This window comes from Chiloscyllium plagiosum, unplaced genomic scaffold (genome assembly GCF_037043375.1).
Source record: "Chiloscyllium plagiosum isolate Xiang-an unplaced genomic scaffold, Cpla_swu_hap1 HiC_scaffold_32, whole genome shotgun sequence".
NCBI lineage: Eukaryota > Metazoa > Chordata > Chondrichthyes > Orectolobiformes > Hemiscylliidae > Chiloscyllium > Chiloscyllium plagiosum.
The window spans coordinates 11,855,559-11,872,553 of record NW_028270170.1 but is presented as its reverse complement, the minus strand read 5'-3'; the positions used below and the strand labels follow the sequence as shown (position 1 = coordinate 11,872,553).

Sequence of the window (16,995 nt, the reverse complement as noted above, 5' to 3'; positions counted from 1 at the left end):
AGCAGTATGAAGCCAATTGAATTAAACAATCAGCAAATAACTTCAATGAGTAATGAAATCTTATTGGCAGTGCAAAGGACTCCTGCAGTTTCTGCAGCTCACCAACTCACGCACAGTGAGAAGCATAAAAAATAACATGCAACCTGCACGCTATGTGTATTAAACGGCAGGCCTGAGGTGGTTATCCACAGGCAGAGACTAGTGAGCAATGGCTTGCAAGAGCGTGCCTACCTCCTGGATACTGAGTTGCAAATAGTACTGCTGTTCAAGAGATGGGTGCTGTTTCCTCCAGCCTGTTCACACCTCCATTGCCTTGCACTCTCTTTTGTCCCATTCACGGCAGTAGCTTGCTCACCACAGACCCGCTGAACGCTGTCAGCCACCCTTGCAGTCAAATGCTCGGTGTCACCCGTGCTGCCTCCCCAACCCACTCTTCCTCATTAATCAGATGCTCCCCAGCAGATTGACAGGGATCTCCATTACTGGAGCAACCGGGTTCGGGAGCCAAAAATAGTCCCATCATCAAGAAATAAATCTAAAGTGGGAAAATTCAACTGAAAGTATCTGTTCCTCATTGGCCGTGGAAAGATTGGAAGGAGGGACTGATGGCAGGAGTGTGGATTTCAAGGAGGTTAAGATACAAGGTCATAGAGTAATACAGCACAGAAACAGATCCTTCGGTCCAACCAGACCGTGCTGAATATAATCCTAAACTAATCCTACCTGTCTGCTTGTGGTCCATACCCCTCCAAACCTTTCCTATTCATGTATCCATCCAAAAATCTCAAGTGATAAATCTACAGGAATACACCCAACCAGAGCTGGCAAGTCAAATTTAATTATAGATTATTCCTGTGCATCCATTATTTTTTGGAATTTAGATATCAATGTTAGCAGCATTGGTGTATCAGCCATTGAACACATCCATATAGACATTTCTCCGCTACTGTGCCACCGTGGGCGGCACGGTGGCACAGTGGTTAGCACTGCTGCCTCACAGCGCCAGAGACCCGGGTTCAATTCCCGACTCAGGCGACTGACTGTGTGGAGTTTGCACGTTCTCCCCGTGTCTGCGTGGGTTTCCTCCGGGTGCTCCGGTTTCCTCCCACAATCCAAAAAAAATGTGCGGGTCAGGTGAATTGGCCATACTAAATTGCCCGTAGTGTTAGGTTAAAGGGGTAAATGTAGGGGTATGGGTGGGTTGCGCTTCGGCGGGTCGGTGTGGACTTGTTGGGCCGAAGGGCCTGTTTCCACACTGTAAATAATCTAATCTAATCTAATCTAATCTAATTTAACAGAAGTGTCATCTCAGTTAAAGCAGGGTAACACCTCCATTAAAACTGCAGGAAAACATCAACAAGTGTCTTGTGTTCATCTGCTATTATCACAGAACAGAAACCTCTGGTCATTTATTTACATTTTTCTGCAGCGTTCAGACTGATATCACATGACTGAGAGTATTGCAAACTTTTGTTGGTAACAGAAAATGCTGGAGATCACAGCGGGTCAGGCAGAATCCATGGAGAGAGAGCAAGCTAATGTTTGGGGTCTAGCTGACTCTTCATCAGAGCTGACGTGAAGCTGTGTATGGGCTCTTTCTACGTGCAAATTGGCTGCCAAGATTCCCTCTGTACAAGTGACTAACCTTCCATTGACTGCAAAGCGCTTTGGGGGCAATCTGAGACAGTGAAAGGTGCTAGGTAAATGCAACTTATTTCTGTAACGCAGATTGATGCAATCTTCTGATCGATTCTCATTTTAAATCCGCAGTAGTCATTACTGACTCGTTTGTTGGTGCGAAGCAACATGTTTGCTTGCTCACTGGGGGTATGCATTGCTCTCACCGTTCTATTGATCATGCCAGCTTTTATCTTTGTCTTTTTTTAACCATGATAAACAAGACCATTTTCCAGGAAGGAAGTGCAAACCAATGCAAATTCTCCATGTGACAATAATTCAATGCCTGCAAAAAACTGTCTGTATCAATCTCTAGATGAATAATTTAGAAATTGACACCTCTCTATCAGGTGTGAATCAGGTAGCATTTCGCAAACCAAGGCAGTCCCAGCATGAGAAACTGGTGATTCGAGTGCCTGCGGAAGACCTGAGAGAGCAAGAGTAAATACATTACGGTTTTTCTGAAAGGTTAAGTAAATCATGCAATGGTTTAGTGGATAAGCGCACTGCGTGATGTGACACTGCACCATATGTCAATGGCTCAACCTGGTCTGTAGTGAGTTAATGATCTCAGCCAGGGAATCAAATCATAAGGGCCCAGAATTTGACTTGAACATACCAAGTCTATGTTAAAATTTCTGCTTCTAATTCCTGAAGTTTCATGTGTTTGAGCATGAGTTAGGGACCAGGAGGTAAAGAATATATTCTATCCTAATTAACAAAGGTTTGAAATATTTTTCTTTTGTATTTCATTGCTTCCCATGGCTATTATTTCTCTGGTGACCCTTTTTAAATGTTAGGCAGTCAATCATATGACTTTTCCAGAATTAATCTCCGTCTTAAATGTAATGATCTGTCATGGCTACATTAGTGTCCATTACTGGGTAGGATATCTTGGGCTATCTTTGTGCAGCATGGCAATTTGCCAGGCTCTTCAGAGGGCATTAGGAGACTCATGGACACAAACATTTAAGATTGTACAATGATTAAACAGCAGTTTTAATTGGCATTTTCTTTCCATATGCCAGCCCGCATATTGCCAGCTTTATTGAATTCAGTTTTGCAACATGTCCACATAGAAATTTAGCTCAATTTCCATTAGCAGAATTTCTGTTCTGAAGAAGTCACTGGACCCGAAACACTAACTTTGTCTTCTCTCCACAGATGCTGCCAGACCTGTTTTCATTTGTGAGCAGAATCCCTGCACTTGTTATGAGGACAACATTGTCCATGCAGTTTGAGGAAAGTAGAGATTGTTTGTTCCAGATGTCATGAATATCCAGTGAGCATTAAGTCTGATCGGTGACCAGAGGTACACAACCTGACATTCTGGATGCATAGTTAACAAAGGACATCTCTTATACATGGCTGAAGCAGAGGTAAGGTCCTTTGCTCAGGCAAATAAACGGGTGTTTCTCAAATTCTCGGCTAATGTGTTTGTGAGGCAAGGGAGGTATAATTTCCTACCTTAAAATAACTGTTTAGCCTCTTTAAGTTCATTTCACATTTTCTTGGCAAGCTGCCTATCTCTTTTATAATTAGGGAGAATTTAGATTTTGATTGAGGAAGTAAACGTATTTCATTGTAGAAAATTGAACTCAAAAGAAAGTAGGCAATGTATTAGGTAAACCATCTATTTATAATGCACAGGTGAAGATTAGCTCACAAGTCATGAGATTCACATTTCACACTTTCTCATTACATACTCTATTTATGTAAAACTTGTTAATTACTTTTTATTAATTAAGTAATAATTTTGCTGTTAAGGCAGATTTAGATTTATTTTTAATTCCGCAGGCTTTGATGTTTATGGGATGTTTTCGCTAAACAGTCACTGCAGAGCAGTCTGAGTCTCGGCTGACCACATAAATAGTCTTGCCCCTCTACCATGAGGGAGTTATGGACCAGCCAATGTATTCCTCATCCCCAGTCAGACTTTCAGCCACATGAGACATAGATAAGGGGAGGTAATGGTGTCACGGTAATGTGACTTGACTCGTAATTCTGACCTACAGGCTAATGAACAAGGAATATGGGTACAAATCTCACCATGACAGATGGTGAAATTTAGACTTAATTTAAAAATCTCTGGAATTAGATGTTAGCCTAAGTATGACTACAGAATCGTTGTCAGTTGTAGAAACAAACACATCTGGTTCATTAATGTCCTTTCGGAAAGGAATTCTACTGTCATGACCTAGTCTTGTCTACATGCGATTCCAGCCCCACAACAATGTTGTTGACCCTGAACTGGTCTCTGGGCAATTAGGGACAGACAGCATATACTGGCCTAGCTGGTCAGGCAGCATCCGAGGAGCAGGAGAGTCGATGTTTTGAATCCTGATGAAGAGGTTATGCTCAAAATGTCAACTCTCCTGCTCCTCGGATGCTGCCTTACCTACTGTGCTTTTCCAGCATCACACTTTTCAACTCTGATCTCCAGCATCTGCATTCCTCACTTTCTTCTATATACTGGCCTAGCCAATGACACCCACACCCCATGATTTTTTTTGTTTTAAATTGCCATTTCTGTTGCTTGGTCACTTGGAGGCACTCTCAACTCTGTGTTTGAAGGCTGTGAATTTCAAAGCCTATTCCAGCATTTGATCGAAGGCAAATCTTTCGACAGATGGACAATGAGGCAGGTCTCAATTCTGGGCTAGCTGATAGGTGCAGTACTTAAGTAGCACTCCGTTATCTTTCAGCTATAGCGGGATCACACCCTATGCTGTTGCCACCAAAATGATCCTTACCAACCATCCATCCAATTGAGACATTTGGCACAACATCACCCCAACCCCACCCCAAGTATTCTGTATAGCTGTAGCAACATGTACCTCTAAGCAGAAACAAAATCAGAAATTGCTGGAGAAACTCAGTAGATCTGCAAAAAGAAGGCAGGTTGTAAACTAGAGCTATGGATAATGATGGTGGAACGTCAAACTTTCTGTGCCTTTATGAGACCGACAGAAATCTCCCCTATTGTAAGGATTTACGCATTAATACTCAAATGGCTTGTCTGAATTGTTAAAGCACCTTCTTTGGCCATCAGGTCCAGGACTGAGACATGAACCTGGAGCTTCAAGCTCGGAGACAGGGACTCTACCCATTGTTCCATATGAGCTGCTCTCTCCAGCTAGCTACTGTGACAATATTGAGTAACCAAATTCAAAACCATCAGCAACTTCCTGGCATGCAGAATAGAGCCACCAGAATTCCTTAAGAAGTAGGTCAAGAACTTTGATTGCACTTCAAAGAAATAGAATAAAGTAATATAACTGTGCTAAAGATATTCAAGGCTGACATATCCAAGCTTTAAATCTGCACGGAACTCATGGGTTATAGTCAACTAGGAGAAAGTGAGGACTGCAGATGCTGGAGATCAGAGTCGAAAAGTGTGGTGCTGGAAAAACACAGCAGGTCAGGCAGCATCTGAAGAGCAGGAGAGTCAACATTTTGAGCATAAACTCTTCATCAGGGAGAGCTTATCCTCGAAACGTCAACTCTTCTGGTCCTCAGATGCTGCCTGACCTGCTGTGCTTTTCCAGCACCACACTTTTTGACTCATGGGTTATAGCAAAAAGACAGAAAAATGGACATGAGGATGATCAGATTAGCTGTGATCTAATTGAATGGAGGAGCAGACTACATCTTATGATCTTCTGCTCCTACATCTTATGATCTTATGATCTAAGTTTGTGTAAATCATTGGTTAGGCTTCAGCTTTTGTGTTGTGCCTAAATCTGGACTATAAGAAGGATGTAGAGGAGATTTTATAGACCTGTGCAGGGATGAAATACTGGGATTATCCTCCTTAGAGTAAACATAGTTAAGAAGAAATATAATAGAATTCCTGATGAAGTACTTTTGTCCGAAATGTCGATTTTCCTGCTCCTCGGATGTTGCCTGACCTGCTGTGCTTTTCCAGCACTACTCTAATTTGAAACAAACAAACCCCTATTCACAGGGGTATCAGTAACCAGCTGAGGCAAAGACTGGTTATAATCTGCTACACACTGCCTGAAAAAATGATGGAAGTATATTCAATGCTTTAATTCAAAAAGGAATTGATACACATTGAGAAAAACAATTGCAAGCTGACAACAACAGTGTTAGTGTTTTTCAATGGGTCAGTATGGAGGAGACAGGCTGAGTAATCTCACTGTGTAATTTGCTCTCCAGTCAAATCTTATGTTGGTGCTACAAATAGATTTAATTCCCTCGGTTAAGGTCTTGGTTACAGTCCTGATTAATTGCTCCTGTTCACACTAACAACAATGCATGTATATTTCTCAGCCTGAGGTTGGACTGAATTGAAATCTGAGGTCAGCCAAAGATAGACGTCCTCACTGAAGAAACACCAATTGACAAATGAATAGACAGTGACCACTACCTGTGAGATGGTGCCCCAGAAAGGAAGCAACTTTTCTGAAGAAGATCATAGTGAGGATTAAAAGAAGAATAAAAAGCCAAAACCTGTAATTATGCTAGTGCAGTATTGTGTTTAAAATTTGTGGTTAACTTGTCTCTTACATTGGTCTATATTTTTGCTGTTTGACCTTTAAGGAGAGTTGGCTATGTGACAACATTCAAACTCACTCTGTATGAAAAAGAAGAAACAATATTATTATAAAAGTTAACACGACAACCAGTAATGGGCGGTTCTTATCTACCTATCTTAAAACGCAATGTTTTCTGAGAAAATGGACCAGAGGCACAGTGAAGGTCATTAACGACGCTGCAGATTGGAAGTTGCTTTAAATTAGAATGCCGGTCTCTGAATAACCAAATGGGATACAATCCAGCAACAACACAGGACAAGATTTTACTGAGCACTTCAGGACCCCAACAATGGATGGAATCAGAGGTTCTGAGACACTTAGAGACACAGAATCATACAGCACAGAAATAGACCCTTCGGTCCAACCCGTCCATGCCAACCAGCTTGCCCCAACTAATGTAGTCCCAATTGCCTGCATTGGGCCATATCCCTCTAAACCTTCCCTTTTCTTGTATCAATTCAAATGTTTTTTAAATGTTGCAATTATACCCGCATCTACCACTGCCTCTGGCAGTCCTGGGTAGCATGGTGGCTCAGTGGTTAGCACTGCTGTCTCACAGTGCCAGGGACCCAGATTTGATTCCAGCCTTGGGCGACTGTTTGTGTGGACTTTGCACATTCTCCCCGTGTCTGCGTAGGTTTCATCTAGGTGCTCTGGTTTCTTCCCACTATCCAAAGATATGTAGGTTAGGTAGATTGGCTATGCTCAATTGCCCATAGTGTTCAGGGATGTGTAGGTTATATGCATTAGGCAGGGGTAAATGTAGAGTATTGAGGAATGGGTTTGGGTGGGATACTCTTTGGAGAGTCGGTGTGGACATGTTGGCCAAGGGGCCTGTTTCCACACTGTAAGGATTCTATGATTCGTTCCAATTATGAACCACCCTCTGTATGAAAACGTTGTCCCTCAGCTCCCTTTTAAATTCTTCTCCTCTCGCCTTAAAACAATGCTCTTTTGAATTTCCCTACCCGAGGGAAAAGACCTTTGTTGTTCACCTTACCTGTGTCCCTCATGATTTTATAAACCTCTATAAGGTCAACCCTCAATCTCCTACAGGGAAAAAAATCCCAGCCAATCCAGTATCTACTTACAACTCAAATCCACCGGTCATGGTAACAACTTTGTAAATCTTTACTGCACACTTTCCAATTTAATAGTACCCTTCCTGTTGCAGAGCAGCCAGAACTGTACACAGTATTCCAAAAGTGGCCTCACCAATGTCCTGTACAGCTACAATGTGACATCCCAACTCCTACACTCAATGCTCTGACCAATATAGGCAAGCAATTATACTGAGATGGCCAGGAAAATTGCCCTTAAATGGGAGCTGTAGTTGTTGAAGTTAGCTGCATGCCCACCTCTGTTCAGTTGGCAGCTAAACTGCATCCAATACTGTTGCTGAGAAACCTCTCCAGGGGTGCGACTATACAATGGTAATTGTCCCAATGTGGCCCCTCACTATTTTCCCTATTCCCATTACCATCTTCCAGTCTGTGTTCCCAGGGTCAAGAAACCCGGCCCTCAGACTTAGATCCTTCTCAGGGAGACGGAATGAAAATGTTATCCCTTATATTAGCTGCTAAGCAGAGGAATTTAGACAGTTTTGTCCTCACTTGCTCATGGGTGTATCCCCAGGGCACAAGAATATTGCCATTTCCCCACAAAGCTGGGAAAATCACTCAGACAGAAATATAAATCTGGTTTGGAAAATGGAGATATCTGCAAAGGATGATTCTCCACTCCAAGGTTACAAGTCAAGTTGCTTTAGTCCAATCAGACCACTGGCTTGCTCTCTCATTAGACAGAGACAACTGGTGGCAACTTAGCTTGAGGATCATCATATCGCACGCAAGACAGTACAAAGGAGAATCCTTCACAGTAACTCAGTCAGTGATGGGAATTGAACCCATACTATTGGCATCCCACTGCTTTAGAAGCCAGCTAATCCAGCCAACTAAGCTATATTGCTGCTTTGGGGTCAGAGGTAATATCGACTTTCTCAGTAATAGTAATGCAAAGCTGCGATATGATTCTAGTGATAAGGAAATTGGTACAGAGGAAGTCATAGAAAGTTAATAACACTTGCACCTACTTAACAATAAACACTAGAACCGAAAGGCCATGACTGTGAATGGATGGCAAGATGAGACTTTTTCGGGAAGTTAGTCACATCAGTGACTCGTCACATGGCAGTTTCTCGTCTCTTGTGATAAACTCTTGATATATTTATTATAATATTGTGATCTGATCAGTCAAGTGCAGCACGACTTGTGATGATGATTGGCACAGTGTGCAGTTCTTACAGTCCCAGCCTACACAATATAACCACACTGCGAGTGATAAAGAAATTAATTAATGCCAGCCATACTAGTACACTGAAATCTGCTGAAGTCTCAGTTTTACTGATTTCTTTAAATGGAGAACTCTCAGATGATTAGTTCACCAAATCTAAGTATGATACATGTAGCTATTGCACGTACAATGTTGTATACACAACATGTTAAGAAAGAATGGGCATTTATACGCCATTTTTATAATTTTAGAATCTCCTAATGTACTTTCAATCAAGTTATGCATTTTTCATAGAATCCTACATTGTGGAAGCAGGCCATTTGGCTCATTCAGTCTATACCAACCATCCAAAGCGAATCCCACCTTAACCATGCATTTCCCATGGACAATCCACCTAGTCTGCACATGCCTGGACACTATGGGCAATTTAACACGGCTAATCCTCCTAAAGTGCACATCTTTGGATGGTGGGAGAAAACCAGAGCAACCAGATGAAACCCACACTGACCTGGGGAGAATATGCAAACTCCACATAGGCAGCGTGGATTTGAATCTGGGACCCTGGCACTGAGAGGCAGCAGTGCGAACCACTGGAATTCATAAGGAATGTTGAGTGCCCCACCACCCCTCCTGGCTCTTTCAGCCCCATTTTTTCCTGGAATGAGACAAAAGGCAGCAATTGAATGAGATGTAAATGGGTAGCACAGCTGTTGGTGCTCGTGCAGTTGGTCAGACATCCCAAGTGAGTGTAAAGACAGGGTTAGTCATGTGGGGGGATTGGGTGAGTGAGATTGAGTGAGGGAAGATGTAGGCAATAGTGAGAGCCTAAGCTTTTGTTGGAGATGGGTACAGCAGCAGAGATAGAGTCAGTGTGAGGTAGTAGAAAGAAGGTGATGGCATACTGACAGAATAGAGAAGGTCATTCCTACACTGCTGGGTCTACAGCTATAGATGAAATATCCTCTCCCACCCACACACACACACACACACACCCCGTGCCCCCCCACCGGCATTTTCAAACCAGCAAAACTTTCTCAAGATAGAATCTGTCCAGCGGTAAATCATAACAAAATTTTTTTTTCAGTTACCAATATCAGCCTTCCTTAAGAATGCTAGCAAATTGTTATCTAGATGTGGGTTGTTAGGATTTAAGTACAAGATGATAAGTTATTTATAATTGCTTATGAAAATTTATTGGAAGAACCAATTCTGGATAACATTATAAAAATTAATATAATTCTAAAAGACAATTTCACTTACACAGACAGTGATTACTCTAAGAAAAGTAAAAATTCACTCTCTCCACCACTGATGTTAAGTGACAGCAGTGTGTACCATCTACAAGATGCATTGCAACAACTCACTAAGATTTCTCTTACAGCACCTTCCAAACCCACATCGCTATCTCTGAGAAATACTAGGGAAACAGACCATTCCCTGCAAGATCTCCTCCAAGCTACATAATGTTCTGACTCGGATTATATCACTCTTCCTTCACAGTTGCTGGGTCAAAATCCTTCTGGAACTACCTTCTCTCCAGCATGTCGGTGTCCCCACACACCAAAGACTGCAGCTGTTTAAGAAGGCAACCCACCACCATCTTCTCCAGGATAATTAAGGATTGGTTGTAAATGCTGGCTGAGCCAGTAATACCTACCTCCCATGAGTAAACAAAAGGATCAATGGTGTATTCTCTTAAAGCCACGCTCAAGCTATATGAATGAAAGATAGTTATAATGGGACTACTCTACTTTAAATTTACACACAACATTGACATCCAACTCAAAAACCTTTAGGATCTTCAAGGAAATAAGATTTAAAGAAAATTATACTTACACGCTCCAGTACTATTTCTTTAGAAATTCTTTGTTTCAAATATATAGGTATTTTGGTGGTAAACTCAACCCTTTTGTTTCTCAAGATGCCTGACTTATGACTTCGTGTTTACAGTATATGTGTGCGTCATCTGTGTGACATAGAAAGAGACAGGTAGTCATTGACTATTGTATATTTACAATAATATTAAAAAAAATTCTTTCCACTAAATTTTAAAGAATCTCTTTATGGATCCTTGTGGTTCACTGTTAAGTTGTCTGTTTTTTTTAGTCTTACAGGTGTTGGCTATTTTCCAGCTTCAAGGCCTACAAGGTCTGCACTTCTCTATAATGTTTTCTCACTAGCTTTTTGGCACTTATTCAAATGCTGTACGTATTGCATTTTAATTCCATTAAATTAACACTTTAATTTCTTCATTCAATCTGTTACTTACTTGACAACCACCTGGCTCTGAATTTAAGGTGACATTCCCTTTGTCCTCGACTTCCCACCAGCTGAAAACATAATCCTCTGCTTATCCTACTTGGGTTGAGATATCAGAGGGTTGTGTCTATAAATTCTGTGATACTGGGGTGTCACACTGGAAATAATGGAGGAAAATCGGGTTGGGGGATAGAAAAGAGAATGTTATACGACTGGTGCATTCTATTGTTCTACTTTGTGGTTTATTTGATCACATTTTAAATACATATTCTTGAAATAATACCCATTTGCTGCTTTTTGTTTGACTTTGGTGCAACATTTTATCTATAGTCTCCAGAATGATAAGTGATCGTGTTGCAGATGTACATTTTCTGATGTGTTTAAAGTACACGCTGAGGATGGTAATGAAGAAACACTGATCAGAACAACAACAGCAGATTCTCACAGTTTGAACTGCATGCCATAAATGTATTTAATATATATTTCAGACACTCTTCAAAAAGAAAGCAGGGATTTACCGACTAAAATTTTCAAAACAGGTGAGAACCTCTGGTGATTTTTTTTCAGTATGTGGTAAGGCCATGTATTATTCATCTCATGTTGCCCTGAGGAGACAATGGGGATGGCAGGCATTCAGGAGGCCATTCAGCCCATGAGTCCATGCCGTCTCTCTGTAGAGCAATTCAGTCAGTCAGTTCCATTATTTGCTGTATCGCCATTATTCTGCAAGTTTATTTCCTCGGGTGCCCATCTTCTTCTTCTTGAAATCATCAATTGTCTCCACTACACTGTCATAGGCAGTTGGTTCCAAGCCATTACCAACCACTGCACAAATTAGTTCTTCCTCACACATCTACACTGCTTTCTCCTTTGCCACATCTTCTGCCCAACATTTGAAATTTGCTCACCTCAATGTGGTGATTTGCAACCCTGAAAGACGAAGACTTCCTTTCAGGTAGTGGGACTGGAGTCACATGCAGGCCTGACTGGGTCAGGAATCTAAAGGTCATTTGTGAACCAGTGAATTTACACAATGATCCACAGTCTTCCAGTTTTTCTTGTGTTGCATATTAAATGCATTCTTTGACATGCATTTCAAACAGTAAGAAACTTCTGTTGATGTTCTGATCAGTGTTTCTTCATTATCATTCAGATTAATTGAAGTAAATACCATAACTTGGTAGCAGTCCAGTCCCGATAACCTACATACCAATAAACTGAGTGCAAATGAATTTGCAGTACACCCATCCTGCTCTAGATTCAAAACATAGGAGCAGGAGTAGGCTATTTTGCCCATCTAGCCTCATCTATCAATCAATAAGATAATGGCTCATCTGATTCTATTTTCCTGCCATCTCCCCATAACCCTCATCTCTCTAAATTCAAGGTTAACCATTTCCATAAAATTTGATGGAGCCCATGTTCAAAGTAGCACAGTGCCATTATTTGGTTAGGGTCTACTGTTCCTAGCACCAGCTGGCCTTGAAGTTTTGGCTCAGTGGCTAGCACTGCTGCCTCACAGTGTCAGGGACCCAGGTTCGATTCTAGCCTCAGACAACTGGCTGTGTGGAGTTTGCACATTCTCCCCATGTCTGCATGGGTTTCCTCCCACAGTCCAAAGATGTGCAGGTCAGGTGAATTGGCCACGCTAAATTGCTCGTAGTGTTAGGTGAATTAATCAGAGGGAAACATGTCTGGGTGGGTTACACTTCAGAGGGTTGGTGTTGGCTTGTTGGGCTGAAGGGCCTGTTTCCACACTGTAGGGAATCTAATCTAAACATGAAGTATCATTTTATCTCAGGAAATGAGATCTGACCTTGATTGTCAAGGAAAATACTTCAATGTGAATAATCATTCCAAATCAGAACTAAGGGAAAAGAAACCTAGAGAGCCTGATAATACTTACATATGTATCAATTATTTCCCAACATTAACTTAAATTTAGCATATGGACCCTTAGTAGAGGGGTCAATAACCAGAAGCACAGTTTGAAGAAGCAGGACTTTTAGAGATGATTTGAGGAAATATGTATTTCTTTCTTATTTGTTCTCGGTGTGTGGTCAATAGTGGCAAGGCCACAGTAATTTCTTATCTATCTTGTGCTGTCCAAAGGAGACAATGGGAATGGCAGGTATTCCCCCAAGTGATTGCTTTCTTCAGCTGAGGCATGGAGGTATCACAGCAAACAGGAGGCCATTCAACCCGTTGAGTCCATGCCATCTCTCTGCAGAGCAATTCAGTCAGTTCCGTTCCTTTGCTGTATCGCTGTTGTTCTGCAAGTTTACTTTCTCAGGTGTCCACCCAAATTCTTGTTGAAATCATCAATTATCTCCACTGCACACTCATAGGCAGTGAGTTCAAAGCCATTGAGTTTCCCAAGTGGGGATCAAGAACTCACCGCCTAAAAGACTTATCAGAGGTGATAGGGGCAGGACATATAAGAAACAAACAACAGAGCAGACAAGATTACGTGTCAAATGCTAGGAGAAAGTGGGGACTGCAGACACTGGAGAGTCAGAGTTAAAAAATGTTGCGCTGGGAAAGCACAGCAGGTCAGGCAGCATCCAAGGAGCAGGAGAGTCAACGTTTCAGGCATAAGCCCTTCATCAGGAATGTGACCTGCTGTGCTTTTCTCGTGCCACATTTTTCGATTCTGTGTCAAGTGCTAGAAAACAGGATTAGAACGGATAAATGCTTGATGACAGGAGCAGACATGATGGGCCGAAGGTCCGGTCTCTTGGTTTTGCTAGATTCTAAAGGAGCAAGTTAAGGGAAGACAGAGACAAACATGGTGCAGCTTCCTTCCCATCATTTTTTCATTAGTATTCACTTTTTAAAAATTGCTGAAAAATAACACGTTTTATCAAAGCTTTTTGTCTTGCATTCCTAATCAAGATGATTTGCTTATAGTGCCACTGTAAAGGGGAACATGTATCAGATCTTGATTAGGAGTTCAGGAAAGATTTTAATGTTCCAAAATCCAGCCAGTGCCTCCTCCCATTGTAAAATCATGAACTGCAGTTTTGGTAACCCTGGTTAAGAAACTGATTATTGAGTGGTTGAGGATTGAGATACCCTGTGAATGATACAGGAGAATGATATTCTAAGCTGTTGCATTAATAAGGGAGGTCTTCCTGCTGAAGTTAAATGGGGGTCTCTTCAGTTATTGGACCCTCCTCCTGCCATAGTTGCAAATAAATATAGTCTGGTTCAAGTAAGAGCTACCTTTAGTTTCTTTGGATAGAGTCAAACTCCAATGTTTGTTTCCTTGATATGCTACTGTACAGAACCAAACTGCACTCATTTATAAAGTATATTTTTGAAATAAATAAAAAGGTCTTCCAAAGTCCTGTCTGAGTTTGTTCACAGTCAGTGCTGATGTGTCAAGAGGACTTTCCCTCTTTGTTGGCTCTAACATAAGAATATAAGAAATATGAGCATGAGGAGGCCATTCAGCCTCTTCAGCCTGCTCTACCAGTTAATATCATCACGACTGGTTGGATGTGGTCTTATGTCACTCTCCTGCCAATTCCTCATAAACCTTGGCTCCCTTGTTCAGCAATAAGCAGCCTCCACTGATGTATGGGTGAAAGAATTCCAAACCTTAATGACACTTTTAGAAAGGATATTCTTCTTCATTTCCTTAAATGGAGTACATGCAAAATGTACTCCATAGTCCAAGATTTGCTCATGAAAGTAAAGATCTCCTCAGTATCTATCCTGTTATGGGTAAGTTATATCTATCATGAGTAGGTGAAGTGGATTAGCCATGGAAAATGCAGGGTTACAGGGACAGGGAGTGGGTTTGGGTAGGATGCTCTTCAGAGAGTTGATGTGCACTCGGTGGGCCAAATGACCTGCTTCCACACTGTAGGGATTCTATGATTCTGTCAGATTGTGTGCACTTTTGGTGCAAGAACTATCAGTAATATGATTCGTTGCCCTGTCCCATCTCCAATCATTACCAGTGGTTTTCAGACCTTAAGGTGAATTAATTTTCTTTTTATGATTTATCATGCTTTGATGTTCAAGTTTTGCTGCCTCACCCACACAGTTCAGATCTCCACCTTGAGCGTTGTGGTAGAATGAGACTTCACGCTTGAGATTCCCTATACAATGGTGTTAAAAGATCACGTCTATTAGACAGTCATTAGGTGCTTCCCCACAAAGAGGAAGGAAAGATTAACATGCAAGCTCACTTAGACGCCGCACCTCCCTCACTCCAATGAACGAGTGGACGTGAGAATTCTCCAATGGTTCAATGTCTCTCCAATGGGGTAGCTGAGTCCCAACAAGTCACAAATGTACAAGTTAATGGAGAAACTTGTGGATCTGGCAGCACCTATGGAGAGAAAACAGAGTTAACACTTCGAGTCCAGTGACCCTAATGTAGTCTTGGGTTCAATTCTTCCATCAGCCAGTCAGAGTTGGCTTCAGAGTCCAGTGGGCAAGTGAATTAACCAGAACATATACTCGTGATGGCTATCTGGTGGTCTCATGAATGGGTGAATGTCAGATGAATATTGGATTCCTTAAGAAGAAGTCTTAACTTTGTGCCCCTTTATGAATTAATTGCCCACACCCATCAATTACTAATTGATCAGTTGATGCACTGTACTGGAAAAGGGGTGGTTGGGAAGGTTTCCACTGTCTCAGCAGATATGGGATCAGTTCCACTTTGAAGAGACAATGGGGGGGGGGGGGGGGGGGGGCGGAATCTGTTCCAAATATGCAATGTAAGTTAATGGCTGGTAAGATGTGGGGGTCAGCCTTATGAAAACACAATCAGCTGGGCTACCCATTGAAAACCACACACATGGGTGGCACGGTGGCACAGTGGTTAGCACTGCTGCCTCACAGCGCCAGAGACCTGGGTTCAATTCCCGCCTGAGGCGACTGACTGTGTGGAGTTTGCATATTCTCCCCGTGTCTGTGTGGGTTTCCTGCGGGTGCTCCGGTTTCCTCCCGCAGTCCAAAAATGTGCAAAATTGCCCGTAGTGTTAGGTGAAGGGGTCTGGGTGGGTTGCGCTTCAGTGGGTCGGTGTGGACTTGGGCCGAAGGGCCTGTTTCCACACTGTAGGTAATCTAATCATACCTGGGTATTTTGGCAGACAAGCCAAACAATTATGCAAACGGCCCCCTTCCCCACACCCCCATCGTAATGACACACCAATAGGAAAAGAGATTAAACGTTTAAAACTGACATCTTTCGTGCACCTTGTGTCTCTCACCTGCACACACACAACATGGGTGCTGGGGAAAAAATAAGCATTACCGCAGTTAGGCAGTAGTGGCAGGGGGGTTGGTGGAGGGGGAACTGACATCTTGCTGTCTTTTTGGCTTGTCACCCCTCGGTTTGAATTGAACATTTGGTGGAAGAGGCTTCGTTAATTCAATTAAAAACTGAGTTCTGAGGATGGGTCACTCGACACAAAACATTCACGCTGATTTCTCTCCGCTGATGCTGCTAGAACTGCTGAGCTTTTCTAGCAATTTCTCTTTTTGTTTCATTCATTCAAGTTGTTTCTGGGTTGAATAAGGGGCTATAGGAGCGAGGGGGCTCTCAAGTATTGGTCACGATAAAGGCACAAGCTGAGATTCAAGGGTGATAAGTTCACATTTTTTAGTATCGTAAAACACTTTATAATATAAATTTTAAAAGCCCCCACCCATCTCAGTACAATCTGGGGCTAGGCTGATAAGATCAGTTAATCTTTTTGATCATGGTATCATTTGACCCCATTCACATGATCTTTATCAGCTCTTTGCTGTAGTCTCGCAGTCCTGTTAGTTTCAAGTCCGTTATAAGCAGGGTTTTTTTCAGTCAGTTTCGCACTACTGCACATCTTACAATACATCACACCCTGATAAGGAACAAATGTACTGTACGATTACAAGAGAGAAAAAAATTAACTGATGTTTCTGGCATTATTTCTACATTCAAGCCCCCATCCCCTTGTAATAATACCGTGTATTAAGAGGTTTAAGTTGTAAGGACAGTTTGCACAAACCCAAATCAAAGGCAAAATACTGGAAATGCTGGAAAACTGAAACAAATGCAGGACATGTTGTAAATACTGTGGAAACAGAGTTCGTTTTTCACGTTGTTGACTTGAAACTTTAATTCTGCTTCTCTTTCCTGACCTGCTGAGAATTTTCAGTATTTTCTGCCTTTAACATTGCACAAACCGATATCGTGTTTCCA

At 41.9% G+C, this 16,995-nt stretch overlaps 1 long non-coding RNA gene across 1 annotated transcript; it reads left to right on the top strand.

Moving 5' to 3' along the window:
* Positions 1-2,281: 2,281 nt before the first annotated feature.
* LOC148141747 (uncharacterized) lies at positions 2,282-6,560 on the top strand. The gene is made up of 3 exons (XR_015752435.1): positions 2,282-2,369; positions 2,842-3,056; positions 5,974-6,560. It is a non-coding gene; the product is annotated as an uncharacterized LOC148141747 (long non-coding RNA).
* The last annotated feature ends 10,435 nt before the right edge of the window (positions 6,561-16,995 follow it).